The sequence below is a fragment of the Elaeis guineensis genome, chromosome 4 (genome assembly GCF_000442705.2).
Source record: "Elaeis guineensis isolate ETL-2024a chromosome 4, EG11, whole genome shotgun sequence".
In the NCBI taxonomy this organism is placed as follows: Eukaryota; Viridiplantae; Streptophyta; class Magnoliopsida; order Arecales; family Arecaceae; genus Elaeis; species Elaeis guineensis.
Genome location: NC_025996.2, coordinates 128,690,602 through 128,708,085, shown reverse-complemented (window position 1 = coordinate 128,708,085; position 17,484 = coordinate 128,690,602). Strand labels below are relative to the sequence as shown.

The window sequence follows — 17,484 nt, the reverse complement described above, 5'->3', positions numbered from 1 at the left end:
TTGAGAAACTCCGAAAATGTACCAGCAACCGATCTTGGACTCAGGCTTCCAAGATCATCTCCCTTGAAGTCGAGCTGGTGGCTGTACGGAAAAAGATCATCCAGTTGGAAGGGAGCTCATCCTGATTCGTAACTCAGTCCGACCACGATCGAGACTGGTTGAAGAAATTCTCTGACCTTCAAAAGCAGCTGCAGGACATCGAGGCAAACTACAACGCCTACCGAGTCGGCTGGTGCGGGCAAATAGATGACTACCGAAGGAAGCTCAAGACGGCGACCGACGAGGTTGCCCACCTTCAGAGGTAGTTGTCTGAGAGAGTCCAGGCCGTCTCTGCACAAGGCTCTGACGAGCTCCGCTCCTTGAGGGGGACCATGGAAGAACTATCCGTGGCCCTTGGGCAGGAGAAGGCCGAACTGCAGCGGCTGAAGATTCAGCTAGCCTACGAGCAGCAGGTGGTCAGGGATGCCGAGGCAGAGTCTGAGGTTCTAAGGAAGAGGCTTCGGGAGTCGAAGGGGGAAAGTCGGTGGTTCCACCAGATGTACCAGGAGATGCTTTTAAGAAAGAAGAAACTGGAAGAAGAAGTCGAAAACTTAAAGCAATCCCTGACAATGACTGGAACCGAGAGTTCAAAGTTGGAAGAAGCCGAACTTCCTTAGAGCTTCTCTTACCTTTTGTTCTTCCATGTATTCTTTTCTTTTCTTGTCATTTTTCTTTTTTGGCCTTCAAAGGCTTTGTAATGCACACTTTACTAATGAAATGAAAAGGAATTTTCTCATGACCTTGTCTACTCTTGCTTTGAGTTGTTGTTTACCAAGCTTCCTTCGTCTTTTATCTTGTTCAATGTCGACGTCATTTGAAGGTTCCTGATCGTCGCCGTACTGATTTTTACTTTTTTTTCATGATCGAAAGTCTTTTCGAGATCACTCGAGTTTGACGCTTTCTTCCGGTACTCGAGCTTGGGGGTCCAAACTTCTCGTTATCTTGAGGAAGTCAATTTTCTCCTGTCAGTGTTGGGTTCCCTTTTAGAGACTGAGGGTTTTTGACAAGAGTCTCCTTCCTCATTGAGACGAGGTTTTTTGTGTCTTTGATGTAGTTTGTTTTTTCCTTATCACTGGCGTGGCTCATCGCTTTCCCTTTTTCTCTCCTTTTTTTTTGTGTTTGAGTGAGGATTTTTTCTCTGCTCTTAATGGGGTTGTAGGGGTGTAAAGGAGCCGTTGAGGAGGCTTTCTCCCTCATCCGATCTTGAATGATCAGATTTTCGTTTGTGTCAGGATGAGATTCTCTTCCTGTTCCTGACACAGTCAATTTCAGCTCATGTTAGGATGAGGTTTTTCTCCTATTCCTAACAAGACTGTGGAGGCACGTAAGGGCCGTTGCAAGGGCCTCTCTCCCCATTCGATCTCTAAATAATCGAGCCTTCGACCTTGCTCATGTTAGGATGAGGTTCTCCTCCTGTTCCTAACATGGCTGTGGAGGTACATAAGGGCCGTTGCAAGGGACTCTCCTCCCATCCGGTCTCTAAATAATCGGACCTTCGATTTTGCTCATGTTAGGACGAGGTTCTCCTCCTGTTCCTAACATGGCTGTGGGGGTGCATAAGGACCGTTGCAAGGACCTCTCCCCCCATCCGGTCTTTAAATAATCAGACTTTCAACTTTGCTCATGTTAGGACGAGGTTCTCCTCCTGTTCTTAACATAGCTGTGGGGGCGCATAAGGGCCATTGCAAGGGCCTCTCCCCCCATCCGATCTCTAAATAATCGGACCTTCGACTTTGCTCATGTTAGGATGAGGTTCTCCTCCTGTTCCTAATATGGCTGTGGGGGTGCATAAGGGCCATTACAAGGACCTCTCCCCCCATCCAGTCTTTAAATAATCGGGCCTTCGACTTTGCTCATGTTAGGATGAGGTTCTCCTCCTGTTCCTAATATGGCTGTGGGGGCGTGCAAGGGCCTCTCCTCCCATCCGATCTCTAAATAACCAGGCCTTCAACTTTGCTCATGTTAGGACGAGGTTCTCCTCCTGTTCCTAATATAGCTGTGGGGGCGCATAAGGGCCGTTGCAAGGGCCTCTCACCCCATCCGGTCTCTAAATAATCGGGCCTTCATTTGTGTCGGGATGAGGTCTTCTTCTTGTTCCTGACACACTTAGTTTAGATTGTTTGAAGGAGCTACTCCCTGTCGTCACAAGCTCATGCCAAGAGAAAAGATATGCGAATATGAAAGAAACTTTTATTTAAGGCAAAGTTATTGATAATACATTCATAGATTTTTCGAATCCCATAGTCGTGGAAGGTCTGCTCCCCGTCGGGATCCTCCAGAGATGGTGTTGATGATCCTGATTGGAGGCTGATCTTCAAGCTGTTCCTCCCTCCTCGACGGCTCCGGTTGTGGCAGGGCCCTCGACCGATCTTTTCTACCTTCAGGCCTACGTCGAATGAACCTGTCGAGCTGACCTCATTTGATGAGCTTCTCGATCTTGTCTCAGAGCTGAATACACTCCTCCGTATCATGGCCGTGGTCATGATGATAGAGATAGAATTTGTTAGGGTTGCACTTCTCAGGGTGTGTGCGCATCCTTTTCGGCCTTGGCATCTGCTCCCTAACCTCCATCAGCACTTGAGCTTTTGAAACATTGAGGGGGGCATAGCTGTGGAATCTTCCTGGGGGAGAGCTCCATCGAACCCTACGGCCCGGGCTCCTCTACCTACGAGCCCAGGGAGGAGTGCGGACATGCTTGTGTCCGGAGGGAGTTTGAGAACATGACCGAGCTTCACTCGGCCCTTTTTCAACTGCGAGCTTGCTGGAGTCACCCGCCTGCCACTCCTTCGTGGCCTCCTCGTCCTTCAACTTGAAGGCTTCCTCTGCTCGGGCACATCCTTTGGCCCGAGCCAGCAGATCAACGAAGTCCCTGGGATACTTCTTTTTCAGAAAAAATAGAAGATCATTCTTTTGAAGATCGCTCTTCAGGGCAGCCATTGCAACTGACTGGTCCAAGTTTCGGACCTCCAACACGACGGCATTAAAATGGTTAACGTAAGTTCAGATAGATTCTCCCTCCTTCTGCTTGATGTTAATGAGGGACTCCGAACCTCTCCGGGGATGCCGGCTGCTGACGAAATGAGCAACAAACTGGTGGCTCATCTGATCAAAGGAGAAGATAGTACCCGACTTCAGTGCCAAGTACTAATTTCTTGCTGCTCCCTTCAAGGTGGATGGAAAAGCTCGGCACAAGATGGCGTCTAGTGCGCCATGGAGCAGCATCATTATTCGAAAGGCCTCCAGGTGGTCGATCGGATCCAAGGTCCCATTGTAGCTCTCGAATTAGGGGAGCTTGAAGTTTGGCAAGATTGGTTCCTGCATAATCATTTGAGAGAAAGGAGGGTCAGTACAGATGTCCTCACCGTAAGCAGTGGGAATATGACGGAGCTCTTCGATCCGCTGGTTCATCTCTTGGAATCTTTGATCCAGGAGGTTCTCTCGACTACGAGTCTCGAGGATCTTCTGGTAGAACGGAGGTAGGGACCCTCCGGAGGTAGAATCATGATCGGACGGAGGGCTCTCCGCCTTTTGCTTCCCCTTTTCGGGAAAGACAGGGCGACTGGCCCAAGTGGCCCGTCCGGTCGTCAGATTCTGAAACTCTGACGATGCTCTTTCCAGCCGCACAGATGCCTGCGGCTATTGCGGCTGCTGCTGCATGGCTTGCACTGCTTCGGTGAGGCCCCTGACCTGCTGAACCAGCAAGTCGAACTGCTCCATGCCGACTGTCGTTGTCGGAGGAGGAGGAGCCTGAAAAATTGGAGACGAGGTCGGAGCTTGCTGGTCTCGCTGAGATCTGACCGCGGAGGTCGTGGATCGCCTGGTGGATGCCTTTCGGGGAGGCATCAGGTGGAAGACACAGCCCCTTCCTCTGGCGCTAATTCTGTTGGTGCAAAATTCTACCGATGCTGGAGAAGCTGGAATCGAGGGGATCGCGTCCGCCGTGGGACCTACAAGGGAAGTCTAAACTGGAGTTGGGGTGCTCCGACAAGACCCTCCGATGCTCAAATCAGTACTCTGCCTCAACAGAAATGGAGCACTCGAATGGGATTTTAACAGAGTTTCGAGATAGAGTTTAGAGCTTAGATAAGAACGTATCTGGGGGTCCTTTTTTATAGACGGAGAGCATAACTGATTGACAGCGACGTCTGTAACCGCCTGGTAGTGGGCTGTTCAGGTCTACGCGGAGTTTGTTACGAAGAGTAGTGGTGTCAGGGGGTCATTCAGGGCCACGTGGAGTTTGTTATGGAGAGTAGAGTGGTGTCCATTGTCGTAACTTTCCAGAGAGTAGTAGGGCCACGTGGAATCTATTACAGAGAGTGGAGTGGGGTAGTGGCCATTGTCGCGACTTGTCAGAGAGTTCAGGCCTGACGGCTGAAGCTCGGCTGGGACATCTGATGGAGTGGAATGGCTCTCTGTCTCTGCAATCTAAGAGAAGCTCGGATGTTTTCGAGGTTACTGATGAATCCACTATTGTTGGGTGCCTGGGACGCTGATTGGGCACTGATGCTGCAGGCGGAAGTCATCTACTGTAGAAGCTCGGATAGAGACTTTCTGTTGGAGAAGTCTGATAAGAGTCCAGTTGCTAGGAGAGTCCGTCTGAAATTTGCCTGATGTGGAAGCTCGTCTGTAGATTATCCGCCGGAGAGGTTTGGTTTCATGAGGAATCCGGTAGAGGATCGTCCGATAGTGGAGTTCGGATGGCGCTGTGGAGGTTCGTCCGCTGGAGGAGTCTTGAGGACACTAGAGAAGGTCGAACATTGGAGGAGTCCGGGATTCAATTCTGTCGTAGAAGTTCGGACGGAGTCCGACTCTTATAGGAGTCTGAAAGGAGGCCGCTTATTGTAGAAGCTCGGACGAAAATCGATTGCCATGGAAGCTCGGATGGAGACTTCTTATTGTAGAAGTCCCACTGCTGGAGAAGCTCGGTCATTGATGAGGTCCGAAAGAAGTTCAGAGTAGAGATCCAGCTGGTGGAGCCCGTCCGTTGTAGAAATTTGTCTGGAATCCATTTGCCGTAGAAGTTCGGCTGGGATCCGACTCTTGTAGGAGCTCGACGAAATCCGAAAGATGGTCGACTGCCGTAGAAACTTGATGGAGTCTGGTTACCGTAGAAGTCCTGCTGTCGGAGAAGCTCGGACATTGACGAAGTCTGAAAGAAGTTCGGAGTAAAGTCGTTCGTGGCCGAAAGAAGTCTGGAAGAGATTCGGAGAATAGTCGATCACTGTAGAAAATCGACTGATAGTGAAGCTCAGAAAGCGTTTGGAGCAACCCGGTAGATGAATGGAGGAGCTCATTATTGGAGAAGTCCGGATGGTATTATGGAAGCTCGAACGGTCGGGGGAGTTCAGAAAGATGCTGCACAAGGTCGGAAGCTGGAAGAGCCTTGGAAGGGTCGGTCTTTTACGAACTTCGACTGGGATTATTTTATGCCCAATATTATTTATCGATTGAATTTGTTAATTAATTAATTTTTAAATTTTAGCTATTTAAATAATCTTCACTATAATATATTTGATATCATCTTGAAATGCCTTACATACTTGTGGGAAGAGTTCATGATGAGTATGCGCCAATTGCTACGATCCTGACTTATGATCTTAGGTTAAAGGTGTGACATTTAGGATCAATAGATGCCTTCAATGGATCCCTACTCCAATTTCCAATCATCAATCCTGAAAATAACTAGATGTCCAAAGAGATAAATGGTCAGGCCTTAGAGATTTTTCTTTCTCGATATTGAGAATGCTGTTGAAAAGATCGGATAAAAGATAGCAGAGACATAAGATTCTCTGGTACAGGATCACAAAAATTTGGTAACCTCCAAGTCTTTATCGGGATGCAACTCTCAACAAAGTTAACTCTCACAGTCGCGAAGCCATTTATTAAGTTGACACAATCAGCAAATACTATCGGGGGTTGGAAGGAGTTCAACAATAGAGGGTACGAAGAAAGGATTTTTATATCACGTTGAAGATTAGCTGGTGTTGAAATTCCTGACTCGACAGGGCCTATAGTTACATGGAAGCTTAATCTGCTCATTTTTCTCATTTGTCTTCTTCGTGCTCTATTATTCATCCAAGTACAGGTCACTTGGAGGATAAAACTCATTATTTGATCTATGTCTTCTAATTCTTTTGCACACCAGCCTTACTGTTTTTCAAAAAAAGGTGAGATCTCCTCTTTATTTTAATTAAAAAGAAAAAGAAGAGGAGGATAAGCCCAACCCAATGATCACATCCGTCTGTTAAAAAAAAGGTGTTCTTTCTCTGCGGCTCGCGCTTATGAAGTTCTAGCCTTCTTGGATGGTCCCTCCTTGAGACTCCTTCAAGGATGAGTTTCGGAGAAGGAGGGATCTTAGCTTCTCCTTCCCCCAAGTGTCTTCCTCAAGTGCTTCAAATCATCATGGATTTGATGACAGTCTCTTTCCATCTCTGATCTTTGTCTCTCGAGATCTTCAATCTATTTTTCGAGATCTTCGGCCTTTCTTTCGACTCTAGACCTCTATCGCTCAAGAGCCTCAATCTACTTTTCAGCTTGCTTCAATTCCTCATCTTGATGATTAATTATCTCTCGGGCTTCGTGGAGGCCCTCTTCAAAAGAGTTGAGCTCCTTCGCTAGCTCACCGTCCTTGCTCTCCATTTGCTCTAATTGATATCTCAACAAGTCAATTTCCTCTCTCATCATTGTAAGTTCCAAGGACGGGCCATCGGGGGTGGAGCCGACAAAATTAGCAAGGTAATGCCCTACCTATGCAAAATTTTATAAATAAACATCAAAAACATTGCAGGAGGTAGAAGATTGAAAGAAAAGTATGTGGAGACCTAATACGTGGATGAGAGATCTAAGGGCACCCAACATTTGCTGCTGTGCTCCTTATCCATCCAAAGGTTGTCCTTCGGACAGAGGAAGAAAATCCCTTAGGCATCTTGCTGTAGCTTGGGGATCCTCTGTCGTTGAAGGAGCAGAAGATGCTGACTGCGAGGGACCCGCATGGAGGATAGCCATAAGGGTACATCGGGCAGCCATCACCAACTTTTGGGACTCACCGGTCTCCATACCCGCTTCTAGCATCCCTTCGAGAAGACTGGCCGTGCTCTCTGCTCGTATCTTAGCCGCTGAAGCTCTTGGCGGGTGGTTGCTCGCATGCTCTCCTTGTGTCTGCTCCACCAATGTCTTCTCCGATGGGGTCTCCTCAAGTGTGACCGCTGCGACCATCAGCAAAGAAATCATAGGCTCGACGATCAGAGCGGGATTCTCATTTCTCTTAACCCCAGGTTCCGATTCGACGGTCAAAACTTGGATATCGCCCCTTATCGAAGCCAGTGGGCCAACAAGCAGAACCTGGCCTGCCTCCTACGGGCCGATATCAATTCAAGCCTCTTCATGTGCTGGGGATCCATCTCACTTCTAGGAATCACAATAGATAATTAGAGTAGGAAAAGGTTGCTATCACCTTTCGACGCCCTTGAAGCACAAATTTAAAGAGAGGAAGGAAATGAAAAGCTACCGCTGGATAATTAAATTCCTGAAAGGACCACCGTCTGAATGGTCCCATCGCTTATGGCCATCTGCGTCAGTTACGTTAAGCTGACATTACTCACTTTAAATACTGAAGACTGGTGTCAATTCAGAGGCACGTATGCCCTTCGATCTGAGGCACTTTTAGGATACTCCTTTTACCTGACCCTTAGACTTAGGAGTAGGGGGTAATGTTATGGTGGTTACCATGAGTGCCTCAGATCGGCGGTTACAACGAGTGCTTGGATCGGCATGGTGTTATAGGCTATTTCAAGTTGTCGAGCTACCGCTACGGCCACCAACCATTATGCAGAGCTGAGATGCCCATACGGTCCGTTTAGCATTCTTGCCGCCCCTCTTGCCTCAATCGACTTGTTTTTTCGATGTACGTGACAGCTGTCTGCTATGAGAGAATCGACTCAAGTATAACTGACTCTCCTAATCTCGCAGGAACAATTGAAGGCTGAAATATCTCGCCTGTAATGACATGTTCGACAGATTTCGGGATCACACGCTTACAGTTGTTCAACCAGCTATTCGACAGCTTTCTATATAAGCAATTAAAGCTCTGAGGATCAGATAAATCAATCAATCCCTCTCAGAGAATTTGTTGCTACTTCTTTGTTCCCTTAATCTGACTTAAGCATCGGAGGATCTTTGCCGGAGCGAAAACCTTCGGTTTGGACTTATTTTGCAGGTTACTCCAGTACTGGCAACTTTACGTGGGGCTCAGTCGCCCTCTCTCCGACCTCGACCGATTTCGGCCGCAACAATTTTAATCAAAAAAAAAAAGAAAAAGAAAAGGTGAAGATAGGCCCTAGCCCAATGATCGCGTCCGTCAATCAAGAAAACAGACATATTTAAGTTCAAGTCTTGGCTAGTTCCCATGCTTATCGGTGAGACACTAGCGGGTGGCAATGGTTCCTGATGGGGATATCGAAAATCATTTGAATGAAGGTGGCAATACCTTGGCTCTTGTGAGGTTAATTTGGGGTTTCCAACCATCCGACAAGTCGAAGAAGGAGTTGGTTCCAGCAGTGATGCAGGGCCGTTTGGGGTTACACCGAGCCAGGGTATCGGACCTCACGATCTGAAAGTAGTAAATTATTAGTTTAGTTACAAGATGTGATCCTTCAAAGCCTTCAGGAATACAGCATATTGCAGCATAATCTTGCTTGTGTCATCTCCACTTATATATATATATACCAAGTCCCTCAAGCAGACCTTTACTCTGAGCTTTGTGAAATATTACAGCTGGGCAATCTGTTGCAATGATTTGGAGGAAAGGAGAGACAAGGCCACCCATACGGAGCATGGAATCTTACTTCTTACATGCCCATTTGCGAGAATACTAAATTTACTAGAAGAATATCGCATTCTTGATTCATCGAACCATAGGAGGGGAAATCCTTTGTTGAACAGCACCTAGAAAATGAAGTCCAATTCCATCTATCAGATGCTCTTTCAAATTCAATCTTTAAGATAATGCACATGGAGCTCTGTGTTCTGACGTTGGGATTTTCTTTGTTCTTATCTCGAGTGGACTGCAGAGAGCTGCAGTTTTGTAAATATCTATTGCCCACAACAGCTTTGGGCTGCTCTGCAGGCACGATATCATGTTATTATCATTCACTCTTAATAAAATCTGGGTGTTATGCCTACCTCCCATTACATAAATTTTAAAAAAAAAGAAAAAAAGAAAAAACAAACTTTTTTCAAATTCAATCTTTAATATAATTTCTCGCTCTCCGAGTAACCTGTTTTGATGGATGATATCTTGCTTCTAAAGATGCAGCAGTCTTGGATTTGCCTTCTTTTTCTGAAGATTAACTGTGAGTTAGGAAATCAAGCAGAACAGGAGCCAATCTCGGTGTCAAAATCTTAGATACATTTACTCTCTTTATAACACTGTGATCAAACCAATTAGGATCATTGTTGCCTCTTCCTTCAGCATCAGTGCAAGATACGTGTGCTCTCATTGAAAACTCTCAATTATCTTCACACAACTGTTTCGAGAGCTTTCATATATTATCCTTAATTAACTGCTGAAATGCCATTTAAGCAAAAGCTCCATCTTAGAACGTAATGAGACCCTGTAGCTGAGTAGTTGGTGCTGAGAATCAATACGATTAAAATAATTGATGATAGATTAACCTTTGAAGGCACAAGCAAAAAAATTTAGCCATGGCATGCTGGTAGAGCTATAACAAAATCAACATGCATACTTGTTCCAACATTTGTACGAAAACCTAATTGAGTCTCCACTAATCAGCTTTCGGCTCTTAAAATGGCACCAATTATACTATCAAAATAAGCCATTGAGGATTTGTTCACAGATTATGAATAGTTTCCAATCCATACTCTAAAAGAAACAGAAAAACGAAGTAAAAAATAGAAATAAAAACACAACCAAAAAGGAACGTGAAGATGAATAACTCAAGCTGTTACTTTCAATCCCAACATGGTTGTCATTGATGTCTCTGAACTCCATGGTGTTTGACCATGTCAAGCTTAGTGTCTACAATATGATCTATAGATTTCCGTTGTCAGTTACATTGAGAGGCCTAGATGCTAATTTGGTATGGCTCCAGGGAAATTCTTGGAGGGGCAAAAGAAATTACATGACTGCTTATGCCAGAAACTCAGCATGACTGCATGGACAGAAGTAGTTGATGAGGTGGATTTACCATTTGAAGAATTCTCAAAGTGGGATGGGATAGAACTTGAAGCCCTTTGCTTCCTTGCTGTTCATTGCATAGGTGTAGCCCTCTGCTTCCCTGGTGTCATTGGTGACTTTAATAATGCCTCATTTTGAAATTGATGATATGGTCCATGCCTATATGTTGGGTCCTGATATTGAGGTCGAGGTGCGGCAGGGCCAACCACTGGTTGTGGTCTCCAGAAAAAATTTGGATGGTTTCTCCAGTCGGGGTTATAAGTGTTCGAATAAGGATTGTTTCCTGATCTGCGAGCTTGTTGGACTTGAGCTTGCTGAACCTATTCGTGCACAAACTCAGAAAATTGAGGTGCGGCTAGGCATTCACTAACAAAATGGTTCGGACTTGCACACAATGCACAAACTTCTTGGATTGGGTTAGGTGGAATCGAAGATTGTCCAGTATTTAGAAGACAGTCTAATTTTTGAGACAGTTCATCTACCTTACTGTGGATATCCATGACGTTTTCAATCTGATAAATTCTACTTCTTTTTTGTTGAAGTATGGGTTGTTCTCTAGAAGTGGCAGACAGATAATGTAGGAAATTCTCACTAAGTGCTTCAAAGAGCTGCCAGGCTTCATCCTCACTCTTAAGCATGAATGTCCCACCACATGATGCATTAACCATTTGTCGATATTTCTTCGATAGACCATCATAAAAACACTGACAAAGTTGCCATTTAGGGATAGCATGGTGTGGACATTTACGAATGAGGTCCCTTAACCTTTCCCATGTCTTATAAAAAAGTTCATCCTCCAATTGGGAAAAACTAGTGATAGCTTTTCTAATTTGATTTGTTTTTCCAATTGAAAAGTATTTCTTGAGAAATTCTCTCTGAAGATGATCTCAAGTTGAAATGGTTATAGAGTTTAAGGAGTTTAACCAATGCTTGATTTTGTCCTTAAGTGAGAAAGGGAACAGTTTCAACCTAAGGGCATCATCGGAGAAGTTTTGGATTTTTATTGTGGAATAAATTTCAAGAAATTCATCCAAGTATTTGTATGGGTCTTCGTTACTAAGTCCATAGAATGATGGCAATATTTGAATAATGCTAGACTTAATCTCATATTGGGTAGCTTCTACTGGAGGTGCTTGAATGCATGGAGAATAGGTATATGAGGATGAAGTGAAATATTCTCTCAATGAGCGTGGAGGATTAGCCTTACCAGGTGTAGTCATGTTTCTAACTCAGATAGTCCTAAGAGTCTTTTCTAATTCTTCATCTAATGGTTGCAAGTCAGGTTTTAGTGATCGTCGACCTAACATGCAACTAAAAGGTCTATGTAGGACTATCCTAGTCTGTTAAGGATTTTTTTTTATTAAGAGGAGAAGAGAAGAGAGAAAAGAGTTCTAAAGAAGAGATCCTAAGAAGTCCTAAAACTAATAGAAGAATTAGTTGTGGTTAGATTTTAATTACAATCAAGTTAGCACGTAGTGGACTCTCTATCCTAAAGTTACCCTAGTTCTAGATAGCTCCTAACTGTAGTTAGCCTTCAAGCCCTCCAAGTCAGAGCTTGACCAACCAACTGGCCAGGTAAGTGTAAGGTTGGTGGGAGTTTCCCCGTTGCTTTCCTTAGACACCAATTAAATTGGCCAGGTCAGCGAACGAAACCAATTAAAAACCACCTTCCTTCGGGCCCAGTCATCCCACAAACCACTTGCCTAGACACCAGCTAGCTGACCAAGTCTAACCTGGTTTAACTCTCAGTGTCGCTTGTCCTAATGAGCTCGAAATTCTTAGGGGTCAACGTCTAATTAATTTTAGATTAAGGTCTAGGTTATGCAAATGCAAGGGAGTGATTTGTGGGCCAAGGAAGGGTGATCAAATCCCCACCTTATCTTAGTTAATGGGTTGCGCCTTTAAAGTTAATTATGGAGATGCAATGCAAAGAAACAAGGTGTCCAATCAAGTTAGAAATTTTTATGTTTGAGGTTACGCTATTTTATTTAAGTGTTATGAAATGTCAGTGTTTTTTTTTTTTTAATTCAACCATGCCAAGGTCCCCGGCAACGGTGCCAAAATTTGATGCGTAGTCATTGATGGCACCAAAAATAACTCTACACACTACGTAGGTAGGATGAGTCGAGATCGTATCCTCAAGGACCTTGGGCTAAGTTGAGATTACAAAATAAAAGAAAGAAGTGTTGTTTTAATTTAGAAAATAAATTATCTTAAAATTGATGTAATTAGAAAATAAAGAGCTCGGGAGTTTTGAATTAATTTGCACTAGCAGAGTTGTATCTCTTTTTTAATTAAATAGATGCGATTAATCTTAAGAAAAATATCTATCTTTTCTCGACACACCCCGTACCCATAGATCACGGTGTGTCTCCGAAAAGTACTAGATAAACAACTCTTCTTTTCTCGACATGCCCCGTACCCGTAGATCACGGTGCGTCTCCAAAAAGTAAAAGTTGTTCCTAATATTAATCTAACAGGAAAGCATAAATAAAAGCATATGAAAGAGAGCAAATAAAGAACTCATGACGATTTAAATAAAAAGTATAATCTTTATTGCATATAAAGAAATACAAGAAAGTTTAGAACAATAAACCCACTCTATGTCGTTACAAAATTTTTTCTCCACTCCCGAGACTGCTAGCTTAGCTGCTCATGAAGTAGTCCCTTTCTATTCCTCTATGCAAGGCTCTAAAAGAATTTCTGGGCTCCCCTTCCAATGAGAGTACAAAAGCCTTTTTATAGGTGTTAGGAGGGAGGAGTTTTACATGATTTTTCGATGTGGGACTAAAGAAAATATTAAGGACTAAAAGATGGATGGATAAAATGAAAAGATCATAAGTTGTTGCTCCTTGGATTGATTTTGATGATTACAAAACATTTGAAGGGGTTACTAATGATTTTCGCTTCAAAAAGATTTATTGCATTTCAGGGGCAAAATCATAATTTTACCAAACTCTGATTTGAAAGCATCAAGTGCTAGAACAAAAGATTTGTGATCCATTGATGAAAATTTTATAGTTTTTGGACATGTATTTTGAAAGATATCCATGTTTGAAAATTTGAGTCGACCCCATGAGTCGACTCATGGCACAAAGGGCTGATTGGCACGCAGAATTTTCTGGCTGGCACAGTCTGTGAGTCGACCCCAGGGGTTGACCCCCAGGCATGAGTCAACCCATGAGTTGACCTCTGCTGTTTTTAGGCCAAAATTATAGAATCTTTATTTTCTACCGTTTTCCACAGAAGTCGACCCCATGAGTCGACCCATGAGTCGACCCCTGTGACGGAAAAGTTCCGCAACGGCTAGTTTTTAATCCGTTTTAAGTGCATTTAATGCTCATTTAATGTGGTCTAACGGCTCTATTTCAGCCTTGATTACTCTCCACCATTCCTTAAAGTTATAAAAGGGACAAAAAGGTGGGAATCATCAAGAAGAGAGATTTTTGAAAAGAGGATTTCAAGCATACTTTTCAGCCCTAAGCAAGAGCTCACTCAAAGCATTCAAGAAGGTTTTAATTCAAGCTCACCAACTCCTCAAGTGCTCATTCAAGTCTCCAACCACCTTGAGAAAATTGAAAAGAGCCTTCTTCTCTTTGTGTAAAGTGTATTTAAAGCCTCATTCGCTCATTAAAGGAGCTTCTTTTGTATTTTCTGTGCTATTGATTGTAATACTCTATTTGAGTTATTGTTTTTGTTTTGAAAGGGTTCCAAAACAAGAAAAGATTGATCCGAACCTTGAATCGGAGTGTATTGAGTTGGCTTGTACCCGAAATACAAGTGGACTAGCTTGGGATAGCTAGAGTCGGAGGTTCCGACGAGTGTATTCAAGTTGAATACAAGTTAGTGGATTGGAATTCTCAAGTAGGAGCTTGGGGAGTGCATGTAGATGCAAGGTTGGCACCGAACTACTATAAATCCTTTTTGTTTGTGTTGTGCCTAATTGCTCTTCTTTAGAACTTCTTTATTCTCTTGCATTCTTGCATTTAACCACTAGCCTTGAATCAACTATATTCTCCTTATTTATTTAGCTATTGTTAAACAATTTTCATAAGATATAAGTTAAGGTTAAAATTTTTAGAAACCCAATTCACCCCCCCTCTTGGGTTGCATAGCTGGGCAACACAAGCAGATAAAGAAAATACAAATTCTTCCTCTTGAAGTATTTTCAAGTATCATATTTTCTTCCTTTTAATGAGCATCTGTTCGTCTGTTCGTGTCCACCAGCAAAAACTCCCCACGCCCCGCCATGCCACGCGCCCGCACTCGTCCACGCCCGTGCATGCCCGCGCACGCCCATGCCCGCGCCCGCGCTGCTGCGATGCCGTGCGCGCGTTAGCTGTTAGGAAGCGCTCCCTTTTTTTTGATTACCAAAAAGAAACTTTTGTTTCTTTAAAATGACACCTATATCCTTTTTGGATTCCTTACATAGTATCTTCATTTTCTATAATACTGTGTGCATCCTTCTTTTATTTTAATTTTATTTTAAGTCTAATTTTCTTCAAACTTGAGTCTTTTTTATCTATGAATCGGACTCTTTGTATCAGCGATCACCTTTCCTGTAAAACATAAAAAGAAGCATCAAATTTTTAATAAATAAAATAAATTAAATATAATTTTTTACTTTAAATGACTTAAATTAAGTGTTTATCACATTTCCCAACTTGAATTTTGCTCGTCCTCAAGTAAAATAGATATATCAGCATTGTGTACCGACTCGATCTTGAATAAAAAGTTAGGTTAGGCATCCCAAAAGGTAGATGATATTTGGTCAGACCATTAAAGAGATACTTCATTGGATTATCAATTTGATCCAATTAATGGCTGAGTATTAACTAAAGAAATTTCAAGAGCTTTTCTTTCACCAACTCTCCACTTTACTCTTTAAATCCTCTAACTTAATGTGAGAGAGGTTTATTATCTTCTTGCAATTTAGTCCCCTTATTATCCACTATTTTTTTTTTAATATTGCCCACCTTTTTACGCGAAGCACAACGCTTACTTAGGCGAAGGGGCCCGATTACTCAGTAGGAAACCAATATTTTTTTTTTAAGTAAATTTTAAGAAAAATTTTTGCATACCTCAATATTTCCACCCAATATCTCATGAAGCAGATTCTTTATTGAGATTAGTAAGAAGAGGGTTGTAGAATCACTCCTAAAATTTGGTCTAGTCTAAACCCTACTATTCATTAGGTTTTCTTAATAATTTATTCCTCAGTATCTCTAAAATTATCTTGATCGTTAATCATTCATTGATTAGGATGCCTAATTGACTCTTAATCAAAATAAAATTCAGATATACAAAACTAATTATTTCTGACCATACTCGAGGATTTGATTAATTTCTATTTCCTTCCCCCCCAACATAATCTACATTATCCTCAATGGAGTAGGAAAGCAAAGAAAATAAAAGGAGAGAGTGCACTTGGGATAATTTTGCTTCGAAAGTTGAAGATAGCTTCATTGATTAATAGGTTCTTATTCTAAATTCCTGCAGTTGCAGTAAAGTAAAAAAAAATAAAATAAAATTATTGGGTTGCCTCCCAACAAGCGCTAAGTTTTACGTCTTTAGCCAGACGTCAAGTTTATTGACAGACTCTTCAATACAGAGTGGTCCTTTATTCTCAAAAAAAAATAAAGATCAGTTAAAATAAAATAAAAGAAATTTGGGTTGCCTCCCAAAAAGTATTAAGTTTAACATCTTCAGCCAGACGCTAAAAGAGTGTCTATCCTATTCCTGCTCGAATCTTAACATGAGTGTCGATCCCTCTTTCAGAAATAATATGTCCTAATACAATTTCTTTCCGCATCATAAAATGGCTCTTTTCCCAACTTAGGATAAGATTTATCTCCATACACCGTTTAAGAATTTTGGAAAGATTATGGAGACAATCCTCAAAGGTGGTTCCAAACATAAAAAAATCATCCATAAAAACTTTAAGATATTTGTCCACCATATCCGAAAAAATGGCCAGTATGCACCGTTGAAATGCAGTGGGTGCATTGCAGAGCCCGAATGGCATACGCCGAAAAGCGAATGTGCCATAGGGGCAGATGAAGGTAGTCTTTTCTTGGTCATCCGAAAATACAGGTACTTGATTGTACCCTGAATAACCATCAAGAAAATAGAAGAAACTTTGTCCTGCTAACCGTTCTAAGATTTGATCGATGAACGGCAATGGAAAATGGTCCTTCCTAGTAACGATATTTAGTTTTCTATAATCTATGCATACTCGCCATCCAGATGATATGCGAGTGGGAAGCAGTTCACCTTCTTCGTTCTCAACCACAATAATACCTGATTTCTTAGGTACTACTTGAGTGGGACTGACCCATTTACTATCGGATATGGGGTAGATGATTCCAGCATCTTACCACTTTACCATCTCTTTCTTTACTACTTCATGCATATTTGGGTTCAATTTCCTCTGTATATCTCGATGGGGTTTGGCATTTGCCTCAAAATGAATATGGTGCATGCAAATGGAGGGGTCAATTCTTTTTAAATCGGCAATGGACCAATCGATAGCCTCTTTTGTTCCTTCAGAATACCAACCAATTGTGCTTCCTGATTAAGGGTCAAGTCTGATGCAATGATTGCTGGGAGGGTGTCATTGGGTCCTAGAAATATATACTTGAGCATAACAGGAATAGGTTTCAATTCTAATGTAGGTGGTGATTCTAAAGATGGGACTATTGGTGTACTGGTTAATGTGGGCAATGGCTCATACTTGATTGTCCATGAAGGAGTGGTTTTATCGTGTGGTGTATCCAACAAGGTGTTAACTTCTTTCATATATCCCTTAAAGTCATACACTCCAAAGTGAGCCAAGCAAGTATCTAAGGGGTCTGGTGCTAGAATTGTGGGTGTTGCATCTTCTATAATATCTTCTAGTGTATCTACTTCGAAGCAACTATCCATTGATGGTCCTTGAAAAGCACCAAACACATTCAGTCTCAGTTTTTTATTTTCAAACGATACGTCCATGACTCCTGTCCTACAATTAATGCATGCATTTGCCGTAGCTAGGAAGAGTCATCCTAAGATAATGGAAATTTATCTTGGGTTGCCACTTAGTTCCATGTCGAGAACCAGAAAATCAACTGGAAAGTAAAACTCATCTACTTTGACCAAGATGTCCTCAAGCATTCCACGTAGTTCCTTAATTGATCTGTCGGCTAATTGTAGTGTGACAGATGTGGATTTTAGTTCTTCGAATCCAAAAAGTTCATACACCGAACTAGGTA

General features: G+C 42.6%; 1 non-coding gene across 1 annotated transcript; it reads left to right on the top strand.

The window, feature by feature from the left end:
* Positions 1 to 10,960: 10,960 nt before the first annotated feature.
* On the top strand, positions 10,961 to 11,066 carry LOC114914154 (small nucleolar RNA R71). The gene has a single exon (XR_003800773.1). It is a non-coding gene; the product is annotated as a small nucleolar RNA R71 (small nucleolar RNA).
* The last annotated feature ends 6,418 nt before the right edge of the window (positions 11,067 to 17,484 follow it).